Source organism: Chlorocebus sabaeus, chromosome 7 (genome assembly GCF_047675955.1).
Source record: "Chlorocebus sabaeus isolate Y175 chromosome 7, mChlSab1.0.hap1, whole genome shotgun sequence".
Taxonomy (NCBI): domain Eukaryota; kingdom Metazoa; phylum Chordata; class Mammalia; order Primates; family Cercopithecidae; genus Chlorocebus; species Chlorocebus sabaeus.
The window spans coordinates 122,946,690-122,966,119 of NC_132910.1; the positions used below are offsets into that span (position 1 = coordinate 122,946,690).

The following is a 19,430-nucleotide window of genomic DNA, read 5'->3' on the forward strand; positions in this document are numbered from 1 at the left end:
AGTCAAAAGGTCAAATCATGTACTTGATCACTCAAGTCATGCACTTAGCCCTCTTCCATGTGTAGGTCACTTCTATTCATGCCTGCTCTAAAGCTTTTTAATGAACTTTCGCTTCTGCTCTAAAATTTGCCTTGGTCTTTGGCTCTACCTTATGCCCCCTTGGTCGAATTCTTTCTTCTGAGGAGGTAAGAATTAAGGTTGCCACAGACCCATACAGATTCACCACCTATAACACCAACATTGAAGACAAATAGAGATTGTGGAATAGGAATGTATAAATTCCTTCTCACATTACTATGAGGAACTACCTGAGACTGGGTAATTTATAAGGAAAAAAGTTTAAATTAACTCATGGTTCTGCAGGCTGTACAGGAAGCATGGCTGGAGAAGCCTCAGGAAACTCACAATCACGGCGGAAGGAGAAGTAGGCACTTTCTTCACGTGGTAGAGCAGGAGAGAGAGTGTGAAAGTAGAGGGGCTACACACATTTAAACAACCAGATCTCATGAGAATTCTATGAGATAGCACTAGAGAGATGGTGCAAAACCGTTAACAACCACCCCCATAATCCAGTCACCTCCCACCAGGCCCCACCTTCAACATTGGAAAGTATAATTCTACATGAGATTTGGGTGGGGACACAGTGCCAAACCATATCAATGGAAAATAAGAAGAAAAAATAATGAAGAAAAATAAACATAGACTCAGATAAATGCAGGACAACATCAAGCAAACCAACATGAATATAAGGGCCATTTCTGAAGGACGGGAGATGAGTTAGTAGTAGAAAAAATATTCTGAAAAATAATGACAGAAATCTTTTCAAATTTATTTAAAAAGCAACAACCTACATATCCACTATATTTCTGCCATGCTTCATGAATATGTGGCTGCAGGAATACAACAAATTATTTCATCCTTCAGTAAAGACATAAAATATCATAATACATAACATTTTAATTAGATTACTAAATAAAATGTCAATTTACAAAATAGGTTTCTATAGAGTAAGTGAGCAAACAAAAGGATAACTGCATGGATAAATAAATAGTAATGACCTCCTCATTCAAACATGCTCACATATACTTGGTAGTCCAGACTAATTTTTCAGACCTGTCAAAAGCAAAATAAATTACTAAATATCACTGCCTTATCAAAGGTAACTGACATGGGCAAGATTAGAATAGAAAAACAGTGTGACTAAAACCAGCCATTGAAAATTGAATACGCTGACATGAAAACAATTACTATGTAAATTGGTGCTTGGAAATGATTTATTCGGATATGCTTTATAGCATGTTTGTCACTACCCAGGTGCCAAGTTGACATTTTATTCTTCTATTGAGAATGGAAAGAGACAACCTTAACTGAACCAAAATAGTTTTGCAAGAAATTATGCAATGACAAAAGATTGAAAGAAAATAAAGAAATTTCCTATCTTTCTGAACATGTCAGACCCTTTATATAGATTTTTAAATAATTGGTTTGCTAACTATAGTATTATTAGCTATTCTGATAATTTTGCTTAGGAAATCTGTATTTCACAGAACTGAACTACCTGAACTGCCATCTATCATTAAAGCCACGTTACAAGGTTTGTAGTAGACTAGTAGGCAATAAATTAACCAATTAATAAACTAGTATAGAGTCTAAGTTGCTGGCACTGTTATTTATAAAGGTGTCTAAAGCATCATTTTTGCTCTAGCCATGAGGTCAAACAAATTGTAGTATTTTGAATTGGTTTCCCTTCCACACAGACCCTAATAAAACTGACTGGAAATGAATTGACACTCCATCACTATTTCGGGGAATTCCTTTGATTATTCCAAAATGGCACAAAATCATAACCATTTAGACTATGAGCCCAAAAGGCATCTCAGAATATAACTTTCGGCCTGTTTATTATGATTGTTTTTATGCAATAATATGTTAACTCATTTACCATTATATGAGAAATGTTCCAAATGTCATATTTTACATATGTGTATATATATTCATTTTAATCTGAAATATGTTAATATAATTAAGAGATCCTTAAAAATATACTATCATTTCATTTTTCAGATTATATTATCAGGTAAAGTATGTTGAATAATATGATAGAGTCAGATGCCAATGTTACTTGAACAAACTTATTAATGAATATTAAGAATATATTTGAAACTAATCATGTAGATGGAAAGTATTTTCTGATATTACTTTAAAAGGAAAAAAAGAAATAAAATCACTTAATTTTGAGGGCTCTAAGAGTGGTGACTTTAAATACTAAAGTTAAATTTTCCTTTATGAAAGGGCAGTTTTCTATAAACACATATTTTGGAAAATTTAATAATTCTCTCAATAATTGACTAAAAAAGACCAAAAAATTAAGTTGGAATATAGGAGATTTAAACAAAATCACAAAAAAGGCTTAATTTATGTTTATTTACATTTATTAACCACTATATTAAATAATTGCATAATAAACATTTTTTTAATGTACATGGAATATTTACGAAAATAGAACATACACCAGTATATAAACAACTCTCAATAAATTTCAGTGGATTGAAGTAGCAGAGTATTTTCTGTGATCAAACTTCGATTAAATTATTAATAAAAATAATATATTTATAAATATGCAAATATTTAGAAATTAATAGCATTTATAAAGGACTCATGAATCAAATATAAAACTAGATAACTTAGAAAATATTTCAAATCAAATGATAGTGAACATACATCCCAAAGTTTGTTAATGTGCTTTACATATAAAGTGCTCCTTATTGGTAAATGTGTAGATTTAAATGGTTAAATTTGTAAAGAAAATTTCATTTAGTTAAAGTAAGTATAAAGAAGGAAATAAATCAATGACTTGGTCAAAAAGAATAAAAAATAATCATTCAAAATGTAATGCTTTGAACAGATTAAATTTCTAAATCCCAAGAAGTATTTCTAAGAAAAAAAAAGAGAACAATACTTATTATTATCAATTATGAAACAACAGACACCATTAAACTTTCAACAAGCATTTAACTTACAATGAAGGAATATTATAACCATCATGCCAATACATTTGATACTTAGATAAAATATAAAATTTTATTTAAATACCAACTGATGCTATCACAAAATGAAGCAGAAAACTCAAATATCTGTAGAACTATAAAACGTTAAATTTGTAGTTAAAAGACTACCAGTCAGGTTCTGATTTCTGGGTAAGGTGGAAGAAACACATGCCTCTCTCACTCTCGTTGAACTCAAATGTAAAATCTAGGCAGAGGTGTGGCCTAGCTGATTGAAAATACTGGAAAAAATAAATAGCAACAGGTGGAGAAGGAAAAGACATGAGAATTCAAAGTAGCAGTGAAATGATGCTGTAAGCCTGAGTTCCTTAAAATAATGTTTGGCAGTTAAAGCAAAACAACATTTCCTGTAATTTTCAATGTACAGAAATATATGAGACAACTGTCACTTAGGGGAGTATAAAGGAATCTATATGGGAATATAATTTCAATGATCAAAGTGAAATGGTAAACTATTCATTTTAAATACACTGGAAAAATGAAGTATATATTCTTTATTTCCTAGAACAATCACTAAAATATTATTCAAAGATATAATTAAAATCACATTGGATTCATATAAATGGAATACTAAAAAATGTCAATCTTTCTGACAGATATTAGGTGAAATCTCAGTGTGGTTTTCATTTGGATTATACTAATTAGAGATGTTGAGCATTTATTAATATGCCAGTTGGCCACTTGTATATCTTCTTTCAAGAAATGTTTAAGTAATTATCTCATATTTAAAAATCAGTGTATTTTATTTTTTTAATATTTACTATTTTTTAATTTGTAAAAATGTATAGGATATATGAGAAATCTTGCTACATATATATATAAGACATAATTATCTAGTCAGAGTGTCCACAGTGTCTGTCACTTGAGTGCAATACATTTTTAAGTATAGGCACCCTACTCTGCTATCAAGCATTGAATTTATTTATTCTATCTCACTTTATGTTTTTATCTTTTAACCCAGTTCTTTTCATCATCCCTCTTATCTTGGCCCCCAACTGATCCTTCCTAGTCTTTGTTATCTACTTTACACTCTCTATTTCCATGTAATCAAGATTTTGTTTGTTTGTTTGTTTATTTTTTTACCTCCCGCATATAAGCTAGAACAAGTGACATTTGTCTTTTGTGTCTACCTTACTTTAATTAAGATAATGATCTTCGGTTTTATCTGTGTTTGTGCAAATGACATGATTTTATTTTTTTCTGGCTGAAAAATATTTCGTTGTGTATATATACTATATTTTCTTTATCCAGTCATTTGTTCATGAACACCTTGCTTGATTCAATATCTTTGCTATTGTAAAGAGTGCTACAATAAACATGTGAGTCCAAGTATCTTTTTCATATATTGATTTCTTTTCCATTGGGAAGATACCCAGCAGTTGTATTAGATCAAATGGTAATTCTGTTTTTAATTTTTTGAGAAATCTTCATACTGTTTTCCATGCTGACTATACTAGTTTACACTCCCACCAACAGTGTACAAAAGTTGCCTTTTCTCTGCATGCTTGCCAACATCTGTTATTTATTGTCTTTTTAATAATCACCATTCTAACTGGGATAAGTTGTTATCTCATTGTGGTTTTGAGTTGTATTTCTCTGATAATTAATGATTGAGCCTCTCTTTATATACCACTTGGTCATTTGTGTGTCTTCGTCTTATAAATGTACATTGATGGCCAGGCGTGGTGGCTCACGCCTGTAATCCCAGCACTTTGGGAAGCCAAGACGGGCGGATCACCTGAGGTCGGGAATTCTAAACCAGCCTGACCCACATGGAGAAATCTTGTCTCTACTAAAAATACAAAATTAGCCGGGCATGGTGTTGCATACCTGTAATCCCAGCTACTCGGGAGGCTGAGGCAGGGGAATCGCTTGAACATGGGAGATGGAGGTTGCAGTGAGCTGAGATCGTGCAATTGCACTCCAGCCTGAGTGACAAGAGTGAAACTCTGTCTCAAAAATAAATAAATAAATAAAAATAAAAACAAATTTAAAAAAAACCCGAAATGTGCATCGATGTCCTTTGCCCACATTTTAATATCATTATTTATTTTTCTTTCTGTTGAGTTCCTTTTATATTGCTATTAGTCTCCTTTTGGATGAATAGTCTGCAAAAAATTTCTCCCATTAAGCAGCTTGTCTCTTTTTCTGTTAATTGTTTTCATTTTCATTGCTGTGTGGAAAATTTGTGATTTAATATAATCCCTCTTGTCTATTCTTGGTTTTGTTGTCTATGCTTTTGAGGTCTTAGTCATAAACTGTTTGCCTAGACCAACATCCAGGGGAGTTTTCCCAATGTTTTCTTCTAATATGTTTCCTTTTCCCAATGTAAGTTCTTGTCAACTATACATTGGTTACTGCACTTTACTATACTATACTATGCTACGCTAACCTATCCTATCCTATCCTATCCTATCCTATCCTATCCTATCCTATCCTATCCTATCCTATCCTACCCTGTCCTGTCCTGTCCTGTCCTGTCCTGTCCTATCCTATGCTATACTATAATACTATACTATACTATACTATACTATACTATACTATACTATACTATAGTACCGATACTATACTTTGGTTACTATAGTTTTGTAATGTATTTTGAAGTCAGGTGATGTGATGGCTTCAGCTTTGTTCTTTTTGCTTAGGACTGCTTTGGCTATTTGGACTCTCTTTTGGTTCTATGTTAATTTTAGGACGGCTTTTTCTAATTCTGTGAAAAATAGTGTTGGCATTTTGATAAGGATTGTGTTGAACTTGTAAATTTCTTTGGACAATATGGTCATTTTAATGACATCAATTCTTCAGCTCCATGAGTATAGTATATTTTTCCATTTGTTTTATCTTCAGTTTATTTCATCAGTGTTTTGTAATTTTGCTTGTAGTGATTTTTCACATCTTTGGTAAAATTTATTCTTAGCATCTTTTTTTGTATCTATTGTAAATAGGATTGCCTTCTCGATTTCTTCTTTGGTGTACAGAAATGCTACTGATTTTTTGACATTAATTTTTTGTTCTGAAACTTCTACTGAAGTTGTTTATTAGTTTTAGGAGCTGTTTGGCAAAGTCTATAGGGTTTTTGAGACGTGTAATCATGTCATCAGAGAAAAAGAAAAGTTTGATTTTAACTTTTCGTATTTGGTTGCATTTATTTCCTTCTCTTGCCTGATTGCTCAGGCTAGGACTTCCAGTACATGTTGAATAGGAATGGTGAAAATGCCATCCTTGTCTTTTTCCTGTTCTTAAGGGGAATGCTAGTTTTTGCCCATTCAGGAGAATGTTTGACTGTGGTTTTGTGGCTCTTATTATTTTGAGGTAAGTTTTTTCAATGCCTAGTTTGTTGAAGGTTTTTATAGTGAAGAGATATTGAATTTTATCAAAATCTTTTTCTGTGTCTATTGAGATAATCATATGACCTTTTTTTTTTGTTGTTGTTGTTGTTTTTTGTTTTTTTTTTTTGAGATGGAGTCTCACTCACTCTGTCCCCCAGGCTGGAGTGCAGTGGCGCGATCTAGGCTCACTGCAAGCTCCGCCTCCCGAGTTCACGCCATACAGGTGCCCGGCAGCTAGTTTTTTGTATGTTTAGTAGAGACAGGGTTTCATGTGTTAGCAAGGATGGTCTCGATCTCCTGACCTCGTGATCCGCCCGCCAATCATATGACTTTTGCGTGTAATTCTGTTTAAGTTCTGAATCAAGTTGAATGATTTGCATATGTTGTACCCGTGTTGCATCCCAGGAATAAAGCCTACTTATCATGGTGAATTAACTTTTTGATGTGCTGCTGAATTCAGTTCACTAGTATTTTGAGAATCTTTGCATCTATGTTCATCAGGAATATTGGCCTGTAGTTGTCTTTATTCGTTGTGTCTCTGCCAGATTTAAGTATCAGAGTGATGCTAGCTTTGTAGGATGAGTTAGGGAGGGGTCACTCCTCCTCAATTTTTTGGAACAGTTTTAGTAGAATTGGTACCAGCTCTTCTTTGCATATCTGGTAGAATTTGGCTGTGAATCCTTCTGGTCCAGGGCTGTTTTGGTTGGCAGATTTTTTATTACTGTATTCAATTTTGGAACTTGATATTGGTCCTTTCAGGATTTCAATTTCTTCCTGATTCAATCTTGGTTGCTTTATGTTTCCATGGATTTATCCATTTCCTCTAGATTTTCCAATTTGTGTGTATAGATATGGTCATATTAGTCTCTGAAGATCTTTTGTATTTCTGTTAGATTAGTTGTAGGGTCATCTTTGTTGTTTTTAATTGTGCTTTTGGAACCTCTCTTTTTGCTTTGTTAATATAGCTAATGGTCCATTGATCTTGTTTATCCTTTCAAGTAATCAACTTTTGGTTTTGCGATCCTTTGTATAAATTTCTGAGTCTCAATTTTATTCAGTTCCACTATGATTTTAGTTATTTATTTTCTTCTACTTGCTTCGGGGTTATTTTGTTTTTGTTTTGTTTTCTAATTCTTCTATGTGTGATGTTAGATTGTTAATTTGAGACTATTCTAACTTCTTGACATAAAACTTTAGTGCTATGAACTTTCCTCTTAACACTGCTTTTGCTGCATTTCAGGATATTGATATGTGTGTCTCTCTTTTTTATTTCAAATAATTTTTTATTTATATCTTAATTTGTTTACTCAAAAGAAGCAAGTTGTTTAATTTTTATGTAGTTAGGTGTTTTTGAGAGCTCTTCTTGGTATAGATTTCTTTTTTTTTTTTTTAGACAGAGTCTCACTCTGTTGCCTAGGCTGAGGTGCAGTAGCTCAATCTGGGCTCACCACAAACTCCGCCTCCCAGGTTCAAGGTGATTCTCCTGTCTCAGCCTCCTGAGGAGCTCGGATTACAGGCACACACCACCATGCCCAGCTAATTTTTTTTGGATTTTTTAGTAGAGACCGGGTTTCACCATGTTGGTCAGGCTAGTGTCAAACTCCTGACCTCATGATCTGCCCACCTCGGCCTCCCAAAGTGCTGGGATTACAGACAAGAGCCACCATGCCGGCCTAGATTTATATTTTTATTCCTGTGGTCCAAAGGTATAGTGGGTATGACTTTGATTTTTTTGAATTTACTGAGAATTCCTTCATGGCAATGCATGTGGCCAGTCTTGGAATATATTCTGCATGCAAATAAGAAAAATGTGTATTCTGTGGTTGATTGGTGGAGTACTCTGGAGATGTCTATCAGTTACAATTGATCAAGTGTTAATTTAAGTTCAGAATTTCTTTGTTAGTTTTCTGCCTTATAGATGTCTTTAATGCTGTCAGTGAGATGTTGCAGCACCCCCCCACCACCACCCATTATTGTGCGGCTATGTCTTTTTGTAGACATGTGTTTTATAAATTTTTATGCTCCAACATTAGTATGCATCTATTTAGAATAGTTAAGTATTCTTGTTGAATTGAACTCTTTATCATTATGCAATGCCCTATCATCATTATATAACGTCCTTCTTTTTCCCTTTTTTGCTGTCATTGATTTAAAGTCTGTTTTATCTGATATAGGAATAGTGACCCCTGCTCTTTTTTGTTTTCCGTTTGTATAATAGATCTTTCTCCAACCTTTCACTTTAAGCCTATGGGTATCCTTACATTTAAGATGGTTCTCTTGAAGACAGCAGACGGATTGGTCTTTTATTATTATTTTTCAATCCAACTTGGCACCCTGTACTTTTTAAGTAGGACCATGTACCTTCAAGGTTAGACCATGTACATTCAAGGTTAATAATGATATGTGAGGTTTTAATTCTATTGTGAAGTTAACTGGTTGCTTTGTAGCTTCTACTGTGCAGTTGCTTCATAGATTCTATGGGCTATGTACTTAAGTGTGTGTTTGTGGTAGCAGGTATAATTATTTTGTTTCTGTGTTAAGAACTCCTATGTGGATCTTTTATAAGGTTGGTCTATTGGCAATAAGTTCCCTTTGTGATTATATGTCTGGAAAATATTTCTCTTTTGCTTAGAAAGCTTAGTTTAGCAGTACATTACATTTTTTTTTCTTTCTTTCTTTTTTTTTTTCCAAGAATGCTGACAATAGGCCTCAATCTCTTCTGACTTACAAGGTTTCTACTGGGAAATTGCTGTTAACCTGACTTTTGTTGTTGCTGTTGAGAATCTGACCTTTTACTCTACCTGTCTTTAAGATTTTTTGTTGTTGTTGTTGTCCTTGGACAGTCTGGTGATTATATGCCTTGGTGATGTTTGTTTTGTATAGCATCATATAGGTGATCTCTGGATTCTTGCATCTGGACACTTATTTCTCTAGCAAAACTAGAGAATTATTTTTGCATTATTATCTCAAATATACTTTCTGAGTTGTTTAGTTTTTCTTCTTCTCTCTCAGGAATGCTAGGGATTCATAGGTTTGATTGCTTTACATAATCCCATGTTTCTCGAAGACAATTCATTTTCTAATTAAAAAAAAAAATTGCTTGACTAGGTTAGCTTGAAAACCTGATCTTTGAGCTCTAAAATACTTTTTCTGTTTGATTTAGGCTACTGATGAAAGTCTTCAACTGTATTTTGAAATACATTAAGTGGATTTTTTAATTCTAGAAACTCTGGGTATTTTTTTAAGATGTTAATCTCTTCCTTCATTTATTGGCTTTCTTTGGAAGTTTATTTGTGTTGATTTTCAACCTGGTCTTGAATATCATTCATCTTCCTTGCTATCCAATTCTTTACCTGCCACGTTGGGATTTCTATTTTGGATAGGGATTATTGCTGGAGAGTGAGTGTGATCCTTCCGTGCTGTCATAATGTTCAAATTTTTTTTTTTTTTTTTCTGGTGCCAAAAATTCTCATGCTGGGTCCTTTTCATCTGGAGATCCTGGCATTTCTAACTTTTTAAATTATTTTTGTGTGAATAAGATTTTTTTTCTCTCTTTCCCTATAATGTTGTTTTATGTTCTTTCCCTCTACCCCGTTCCTAGGGGGTATGACTGTAGAGAATGTTGGATAGGTCTTTTGGCTTTGTTTCTTCACCCAACTTCTGTTGGGTGGTTTTATATTGGGCTGTGCAGTTCAAGCTATAGGCCAGTAGATATCACTTCTGGGTAAAAGCCAGCTGTGGCCAATGTGGCTGCGTATATATATTTGATCCTTGTTTACTGCGAGATATTGTCTGAGGCAACGGACTGATTCCTGGAATACACAGTGACCTGAGCTCCCTGCTCAGCTATAGGGGGTGAGCCAAGATGGACAGAGTCAGGCCAGGCAGGTCTGCCTAAAGGTTCCCTGAAGGGAAAATCCAGGGGGCAGCCACCAAGCACCAAGAAATGTGCGTAGGCCTGGAGCTGGGAAACCTCTTGAGCAGTAACTTCTCTGCACAGGGAGGGAGGGCAGCCTAAACTCTTAATCCAGGAGGGTGGATGTTCTCTAAGCTTGGAGATCTGTCCAGTCATGGAGGGGAGACGGCCTCACTTCACATGGTCTCTCCACAGAAATGGTTGATACTCAGGCTGTTGATACGGGTGAGTGAGCGCTCTGAATGCCTGGAGATCTGCCTGGGCATAAAACAGAGAGTGCTTTGCTGCACTATGGTCTCTGCATAAGAAGGGTGGGACAGCTCAGGCTGTTAATCCAGGTGAGCATATGCTCTGAATGTCTGGAGATATTTCTGAGCATGGAGTAGAGAAGACCTCTCTGTATCTTGATCTCAGGGGAGCAGACTGGGACATCCAGCAATCACACACACACACACACGCACGCGCACACACACAAACACAGAGAGGCAGAGTTGCCAGGTCACCAAGTGGGCCCTGGCTGCAAGTCTCCTCACCCAGGAGAAATCATGGTTGCAATAGTTCTTCTCTTGCCCTAGACCTGTGGCAAGGGGAGGGCACAATTCCAGTGCCTACTCCTGGGGCATTTTCCACATTTGCTGCTCAATTCTGGCTCTGGAGGCTCCTACCAAACTCCAGAGCAAGCACTTCAATCCCTAGCCTGAGACTAAAATACCTGTGTGGCCACACTTGGGTTGCCAAAGAGTGACCGACTCTGTATGCTCCTGGATTAAAAACGGCATCCTGCTCTCAACCCCAGGTCAGGGAAAATGCTGCCACTTTTCCCAATGTCTTCCCCTCTCAGCTTCTCCAAGTCTCTCCCCAAGTTAGCTCCAAAGCTGGGAGAAACAAAGTGGTCTCCCTTGACCTGGACAAATACCCAGTGGAAAGGTGAGTTGCAAAGGAAAACTCTCTGCCCCTCTCATGTATTGACACTTGACTCACTTTTGACAGCCAGATGCTGTCACAGGGGCTGTTTGCACATGGTCTTCTCTTTGGGATCTGGGGTGTCCTTCACAATTCCAGTAGATTCCCATTTTTCTTCTTGAATTAAAGCTCACGGTGTTGATCTTTATGTACTGTTTTGCTGTTTTTTCTGTGGCTGAGGCCATCTTGAAACAACAACAGCAAAACTTTCTTTTTTATATTGAATTATTCTAGCTAAAATTGATAATTCTGTGTTGAATAGGAGTCTCAAAATGGAGTATCTCTGTCTTGTTCCTGATCTTAGAGGAAAAGCTTTCAATTGTTCATAATTGCATGTAATATTAGCTGTGGGCGTTTTACATATGGCATGTATTAAGTTGAATTAATTTTCTTTTATTTCTAGTTTGTTGAGAGTCTTTACCTTTAAACTGTATCTATTTTGTCAATACTTTCTCTGCATCTATTGAGATGATCATGGGTTTTACTTTTTTATTTTGTTAATATGGTGTATCACATTAATTAATTTTCATACATTGAAACATCCTTGCATCCCAGGGATAAGTCCAGCTTGATTATGGTGTATGATCATTTTAAAGCTCTGTTGAAGTTAGTTTGCTGGTATTTTATTCAGGATTCTTGCATCTATATTCATCAGAGATATTGGCCTAGAGTTTTCCTTTCTTGTAGTGTCTTTGCCCATCTTTGACATCAGCGTAGCGCTGGCCTCGTAAAATGAGTTTTGAAGTGTAGGGCTGTAAATTTTTATTTGGTATCAGACATTGTGATTTTACCTTCAAAGGTGAAAATATTTTGTATTACTGTAAATATTATTGAGCTTTGTTACATAATGAATTTAAGTTACATGAAAACAGTTTGATATTATAAGATCTTGCTTTTAAGCTAAGTTGGATCAGAGCTGTATTTAGGCTAGGGATAATTTGCCACCCTGCTGAGATAAAACCCATCTAACTCTTTCCATATTCCACCGAATTTTCCAAAAGCATTATTTTGTACCCTATGCAAATGATAGGTATTGTTTCCTCTAATCCATTCTTGGGTTTTATTCCCCAGATCAGGGCTGTTCCTTTGTATGCTTGCACTGATCAGTGCTTAGCTGAAGATGTGAGAAGGACTCTGCAGATCCCCTAAGTTGTGTGTGCAGCTCATTCCTTTAGAGTGCTCTATCTTGCAAACTCTAGCCACTTTGGTCCCCAGGACTCTTAGCTCCATTTTCTTATCTTAGGGAGATCATTTGGATCTGTCTGTGTTTCTCTTAAATTCACCATGCCCTGGAATCTCAGGCTAGAGTATAAGCAGGGGAAATTGTATCCTGTTTCTGAAAGCCACTATTGTTTGTTGCTTTATATTCAATGCCTTGAAAATAATTGTTTCATATTTAAAAATCTAGTTGTTCAGTTGGTAATATGGTTTGGCTCTGTGTCCTTACCCAAATCTCATCTTGTAGCTCCCATCATTCCCACATGTTGTGGGAGGGACCTGGTGGGAGATGATCGAATCATGGGGGTGGGTCTTTTTTGTGCTGTTCTCGTGATAGTAAATGGGTCTCACGAAATCTAATGGTTTTAAAAACAGGAGTTTCTCTGCACAAGCTCTCTTTTTGCCTGCTGCCATCCACGTAAGTATATTGACTTGCTTCTCCTTCCCTCCCTCCATGATTGTGAGGTTTCCCTAGCCATATGGAACTGTAAGTCCAGTTAAACCTCTTTCTTTTGTAAATTGCCTAGTCTTGGGTATGTCTTTATCAGCAGCATGAAAACAGACTAATACCGTTGAATCAAGTAGAAAGGTAAATGTGGTCCTTGTTAGTACATTTGACTAAAAGAGGAAATCTCAAACATAATTTTACCTGGAAATAATATTAGACAGAAATAGCAAAAATCTGTATTATTATTTAAATACACAAAACCAATATAGGAATATTGTGCATAGTGGGCACTATTTCTACTTATTTTAGCCACCTGATAATATAATATTAGTGACTGTTAGAGCCTCTATTCAAATGACAGTTCATCATAAATTTTTTGTGATGGGTATTTTGTCATACATTTTATTGAATGGTTTATCTACAAAAATATTTATGGAGGATACAGCATATATCTCACCAAAACATTTGAGCTAATCAAGTAATTGCCTACCCCTCCTTAAAATATTATAATATTTATATAATTTAATTAAGTCTATTAGTATAAAGATGCCTTAAAGGGCCAATGATAGAATGACATTTCCAAAAGATTATGTAATCAAAAGTGAAGAATGCTGGATTCTTATTCATTGCTTGTGTTACCTCCTGTGTAGGCGATAATTACTGAATTTTCAGAAAAACTATAAACTTCTTAGTTCAGGAACAGTGCCTCATCGTTGTATCACTTTTTCACCCGGTACAATGCCTTTCCAATTAGATTGTAAAATAATTAATGTTTAACTCTCTAAAACTCTGTCTCAATTCTCAATTAAATGGGGGGCTTAACTGGATGATTTCTTAAATGTGGTTGCAGCTCTAATATCCTCTTGTCATGCTTCTATAGATATGGGGCTGTAAATATTCTGGTTTTCATCAGTGAAGAAATTCAATCTCTTTCATTTTTCCATTAAATTTTGTCCAAGAAGTAAAATGTTCTTTTCTTGTTTTGTTCTAAAGAAGGTGGAAGACTGAAATGGTTGATTTCACTAGTGTCATTTGCCAAATACTTGTGACTATATTCCTTCTGTACAATACGAGACTGCACATTCTGAGCCCCTGGACTGCATGACTAGTTCTGACCAATTAGCTGTAAGCAGATAACAATATGCCATTTTAGGGATACATCATCTAATTACTAGCTTAATGCCCATCAGTGTTCTCATTTATTATATCTACCACAATTATTGACAGTAGTCAAGATGTTGGCTATTTCTGCTAACCGCAGTGAGCAGAGACCCTCCTTCCAACTAGTGTTGAACAGGTAAAGGAAGCAAGAAAGAGAATAGTTATTATTTTAAGCCGTTGAAATTTGGGAGTGGTTATTACCACCACATAACCTCCTGACTATTGTTATTATATAGGTAAATAAAAACCAAAACAAAACAAAAAATAAAGCCATACTTTGAATAAGCTAACAGAATGATCTAAAGATTGAAATATTTAAACATTCAAACATTTTACTCAAAAGCTGAAATCTCAGAGCTAGAATTTTTTAAATGTGAGTTTTAACACTCTTTCCAAAACAAAACACACAACAGTAGGCAGTGAGAAGTAATGTTTAAGTGATGGTGAAGAATACATGAAGGTTTTAAGATCTCCAAATGAAAGTTCACCTAAATGCCCATAATATAAACATCGACATTGTTGCATACATATTAAGTATCTCTTTTACACAAAAGTAAGTCACTGATAAGTCTGGTATTTATTCCAAGTATTTGTAATTAAAATTAAATTTTTGGCCTTTTTTATTGTTGGAAAAAACACTTATTTTAATAAAATCAATGAAATAATAAAGATAAATTAATGTAACCATGAAAGGTGTAAATGTTAAGTATGCATTAAACAATACTATTGAACTATATTTTTAAAATCTTTCAGTTTAGCAAATGCCAATATAAAAAATCAGAAAGTATTTAATCTGTTTTGGAAAAACAGAAGAATATGAGAAAATTTGCCATTGAGGTTTCATTACTTTGAAAGGTCTAGCAGAATGTTTACAAAATAATTTAGGGTTTTTTTTTCAGATTTTTAAATGCCTTCACAACTTGTCATTTCTCTCAAGTAAATTTTTAAATAACTCAAACTATATCTTTTGTCTTCCTGGTGCTTTTAAAATTTGAAGGATTAGTTTTTATCCATCTATTATAAACTACAACTCAACAAAGAGATGTCCTTACCTCTGAGCTATTCCTAAACTGCAAGGTAATTTTATGCAAATGCTTATCTGAAAATAATACAGCAATATGAAATGCAATAATTACACCCATATTCCTAGAAACCTATTTCAACACATGTTTTCATTTGTCCCTATTTTCTTCTTCTATTTGTGAATTTATACACATTTGTAACCATAAAAAGCATATAAATTGTGTTTGACTTCATTTTACTTATTTATTAAACTCAGTTCCATATTGGTACATCATCTTCATATTTGTAAACTTTTATTCTCAACCTGACTTGACATCAAACCTAAAATATGCAGGCGCAGAGCCTTAATAAAGCCCTGGATATGCTTCACTATTTCTAGAAATACTATGAGGTAGTCATCTGGATCACAACTTCTTGAATCCAATGCCTGAGGTTGGCAGTGATTCAGTTTTTCTTTGGAGCAGCTTAAGTGCTAGAATGACCAAATATAATTCAATCAGATTAAGTGCTTTTACAAAGGAGCTGGCTTTCCTTCGAGTGAAAATCAGATCTGCACCTTCATTATTTTTTGCTAGAATTATTACAAGGGCTAATCTTTCTGCTTCTAGTCTTTGCCATCTGCAACACGTTGTCTGCCCTGCTGCCAAAGGAATATGTAAACACGATCCAGTCTTCCTTGCGATTAACAATATTTGAAGTACTTCATGTTGACTGCAGGCTAACATCCAAATTCCTTAGAATCATTTTCAAGATTCTTCATGATCTGTTCTCCACATACAGACTCATTGATAAAGATTTCCTTAATTCTCTCAGACAAAGTTAGTCACACTTCCTTCAGGCTCTCAATGTCTATGTGCCATCTATTATGTCACTTGTCTTCTTTGAGTCTAATCATTTTATATATCTGCTCACTGGTCTGTGAACCCTTAAGGGAAGAGACTGAAATGTATTCATCTTTGTATGCTAAATGTCTCTCACTGTCTCTTCTGCAGTTCCTGTCTTTACTAGTTCCACATTTTCTTCCACAGAGGATTTGACAATGAAATAATATAAACAACAATGACCATAATAATGTCAGTATTTATTAAACTCTTGCTATTATTAGCTCTGATGCTATATGAAGTACATTACATAGATGACCCAATTTAATTCTCATTAGCACATTATAAAGAGGTATTTTTTTTTCTTGCTCCCACATTATCCTGTGTGAGAAAGTTAATCTTACAGAGGGTAAATAACTTGCCCATTGTCACACAGACAGTAAGTGGCAAAGCTATCATTTGAACCTTGATAGTCTGATCAAAAAGTGTGATGTGACTTTTCAATATTTGATACATAATCATCAGGCATGAAATAGTAAGGAGTTTATAATGTAGTCTAATTGAAAAATAAGTTACAGATGTCACTGTAAAAAGGCAGTGTTACTACTAATAATCAACTAATGAGGATGAGACCATTTTTATGTATCCACTGTAAAGTCTTCTTAGTTGTATTTCATAGGCCTAGAGACGTCTCTGAGTAGAGCACCAGTAATAATTCAAAAGCTGAAAGAAGTGATGAAATGCATGTGTGATCACTGTTTTTTAAAAACTTATTTAAAATTATCTCCAAGTATAACAAACTGCAACCTTCCCAACTCAACAAAAATAAGAGTGTTGCCTATTTGACCAGCACATTGATTAATGTGAATCTTGACCAGGACATTGATTCAAGAGACTGTTCCCACCAAGTGAGGTATAACTTATTTGCCTATGTCTAAGTTTGGGTTCCTCTGGAAGCAGACCCTGAAACAAAAATTTGACTATAATACTGTTTAGGAGGTAATCACAGAATGTAGAGTGGTGCGGTGCGGGCAATGTGAAAAAGGAAGACAGAAAAGGGAAAGTAACCAGTAAAAGATGCCTTGTCAAACTACTGATCACTGTGGGCAACTGAGGTGTAATCCTGCTGGGAAACTATGGGAGAAAATATAGAACACACCTCAGGGTTATCCCACCATGTGACTATTTATTCTCTAACTTCCATTATTCGTTGGTTGATACTTGCTCTAGGGGAATTAATTTCTCCCAGAACTTCTGATCTGCCCTTTGTGCAGAGATGAGGCAAAGTACTCACTTTGCTATCTGCAGAGATGTATAATAGGACCCTCTTGGCTTATACTGGAATGGTGAGTGCTAAGGAGGCATTGATGCACCAGCGTCATCTACTAGAGCTTATCTCTCATGAGCCTCTTCCCCCAGCAAAATAGATTTTTACCTTGAGCTATGCACCCACATATATATAGATAGATGGACATCTAAATTGACAGATAGGTGTGTATGTGATATATGAAAGCTACATTGCAACTGGATGTCATTTTGACATCTCAACAATACATGGTCAAAATTGAATTCATTATCGTTGCTCTCAATCTTTGAAACCTTCAGTGCGTCCCTCACACAGGCTCCTCTGTCATTCTGTATTTTATCGGATCAGTTGCCCATGTCCAAAATGTAAGACTCCTCTTTAATCACATCTCCTAGTTACCAAATCATGTGAATTATCTTCCTACATACACTTTGAACCTGTCCTCTGCAGGCCACCTTCAGTTCTCACTTGAATTTCTACATTTTCCAAATTGGCTTATGGGCCTCTCTCAAATAATCTTATAGCACTCTATTAAACTTCTACACTATCCATTTCATTTTAAAATTGTAACTATTTGTCTTTCTGTATCTCTCATTATAATATAAATGTCATTTTGTTCATTGTTTTACCTCAACTTTGGAGCCTGACCTATATCAAATCTTCAGTAAATTATTGTGACATGAATGAATGAATGAATGAATGAATGAATGAATAGAATGGATCCTTTTATATTTTGTGTGTGGCAGTAATTTGATAGTAATTTGAGCTTAGGCAGATAGAAATTATCGAAAACATTTTGAAAGAGAAAGCCTTTGTCACACATGATTGGTCTTGCATTCTTTTTTGTCTACCCTTTCTCTGATTGGATTGTATATGACTCTGAAAAGTCATGAGCCTATTGATTTTTTTCTTTTTTCCTTTTTTTTTTTGAGACAGTCTCACTCTGTCACCCAGGTTGGACTGTGCAGTTGTGCAATCTCATCTCACTGCAACCTTTGCCTACCGAGTTCAAGCAATTCTTTGGCCTTAGCCAGCCGAGTAGCTGGGATGACAGGTGTGTGCCACCATACCTGGCTAATATTTACTTTTGGTAGAGATGGGGTTTTGCTATGTTGCCCAGGCTGGTCTTGAGCTCCAGGACTCAAGTGATCCTCCTGCCTCAGCCTCCCAAAGTGCTGGGATTACATCTATGGGCCACTGTGCCTGGCCCCTGTTGATGGTTTATACGATATTACTCTGAATGCAAGTCCTCTTTAATTAATAGGCAAGTGATATGTACAATAGCTTGCCCTGATGTTTAAAAAACAAATGGCTTCATTGGGAATATCACCCTCATTCTAAGGACATTGTGAGGTGTGATGGTTCTCACAAGTAGGTGCAACATTATGAATATTGATATATCAAAGCACAATTAGTTGGGCTCTTTGGCTTTGTTCAGAAGAATCAATGGCTCCACATAGTTATGACCAGGTATGCTGAACTTCAGAAACACTATTTTCCAGATCTGTGCATTATAAGCAAAAACATCTATCTTACCACACTCCCATGGAAATTACTGACAGATCTTTTTCATATTATATATATTTTTTGATATTTAAGTTATCCTAAAATGAATTTCATGTTTTTACAGCATTTTTGTGCCCATATCATGTTATAATTTTGATGGGTTTTCAAACACTTTTCATTGTCTGAAAATGTCAAAATTTACTTGTTTAATGAATATTGTTAAAAATAATAAATTATTAGATTAAATAATGAATAAAGGAATACAATTTTTAAAATACTTCTTTTTCATCTTCTCAGATGGTTCCAACAATGAAAAAAAAATGAACTTGAGATTTCTTTTTAGAGTTTTCACTAGGAATGTGATAACATCTTGATTTGGATCTTAATTTAATCTTATTATGTGGTTGTGCTCAGTTAACAGTTATTTTAAATTAAATTTTAATTTATTCTGTTTAGAGGCTATGGTTGTTTTTCCCTTCAGGCTTTAAATACTGTCCAGCCATTGAAACACTCCATGACTAAAACTGACTAATTAAACATAAATATTACAGAAGTTAAATTTTTAGATCTCTTCAGGAAATCCATCTAAATCTTAATTATGTGCTCCATGGAAACAGTTTTAAAGCATATTATTCATCCTTATTTCTATTATATAACAACAGGAAAAATGTACA

The 19,430-nt window shown here is 34.9% G+C and overlaps 1 protein-coding gene across 1 annotated transcript in view; it reads left to right on the forward strand.

Moving 5' to 3' along the window:
* The window catches only part of GALNTL6 (polypeptide N-acetylgalactosaminyltransferase like 6), a 994,726-nt gene that overhangs the window by 270,802 nt on the left and 704,494 nt on the right, over nucleotides 1–19,430 (forward strand). The window lies entirely within an intron of this gene.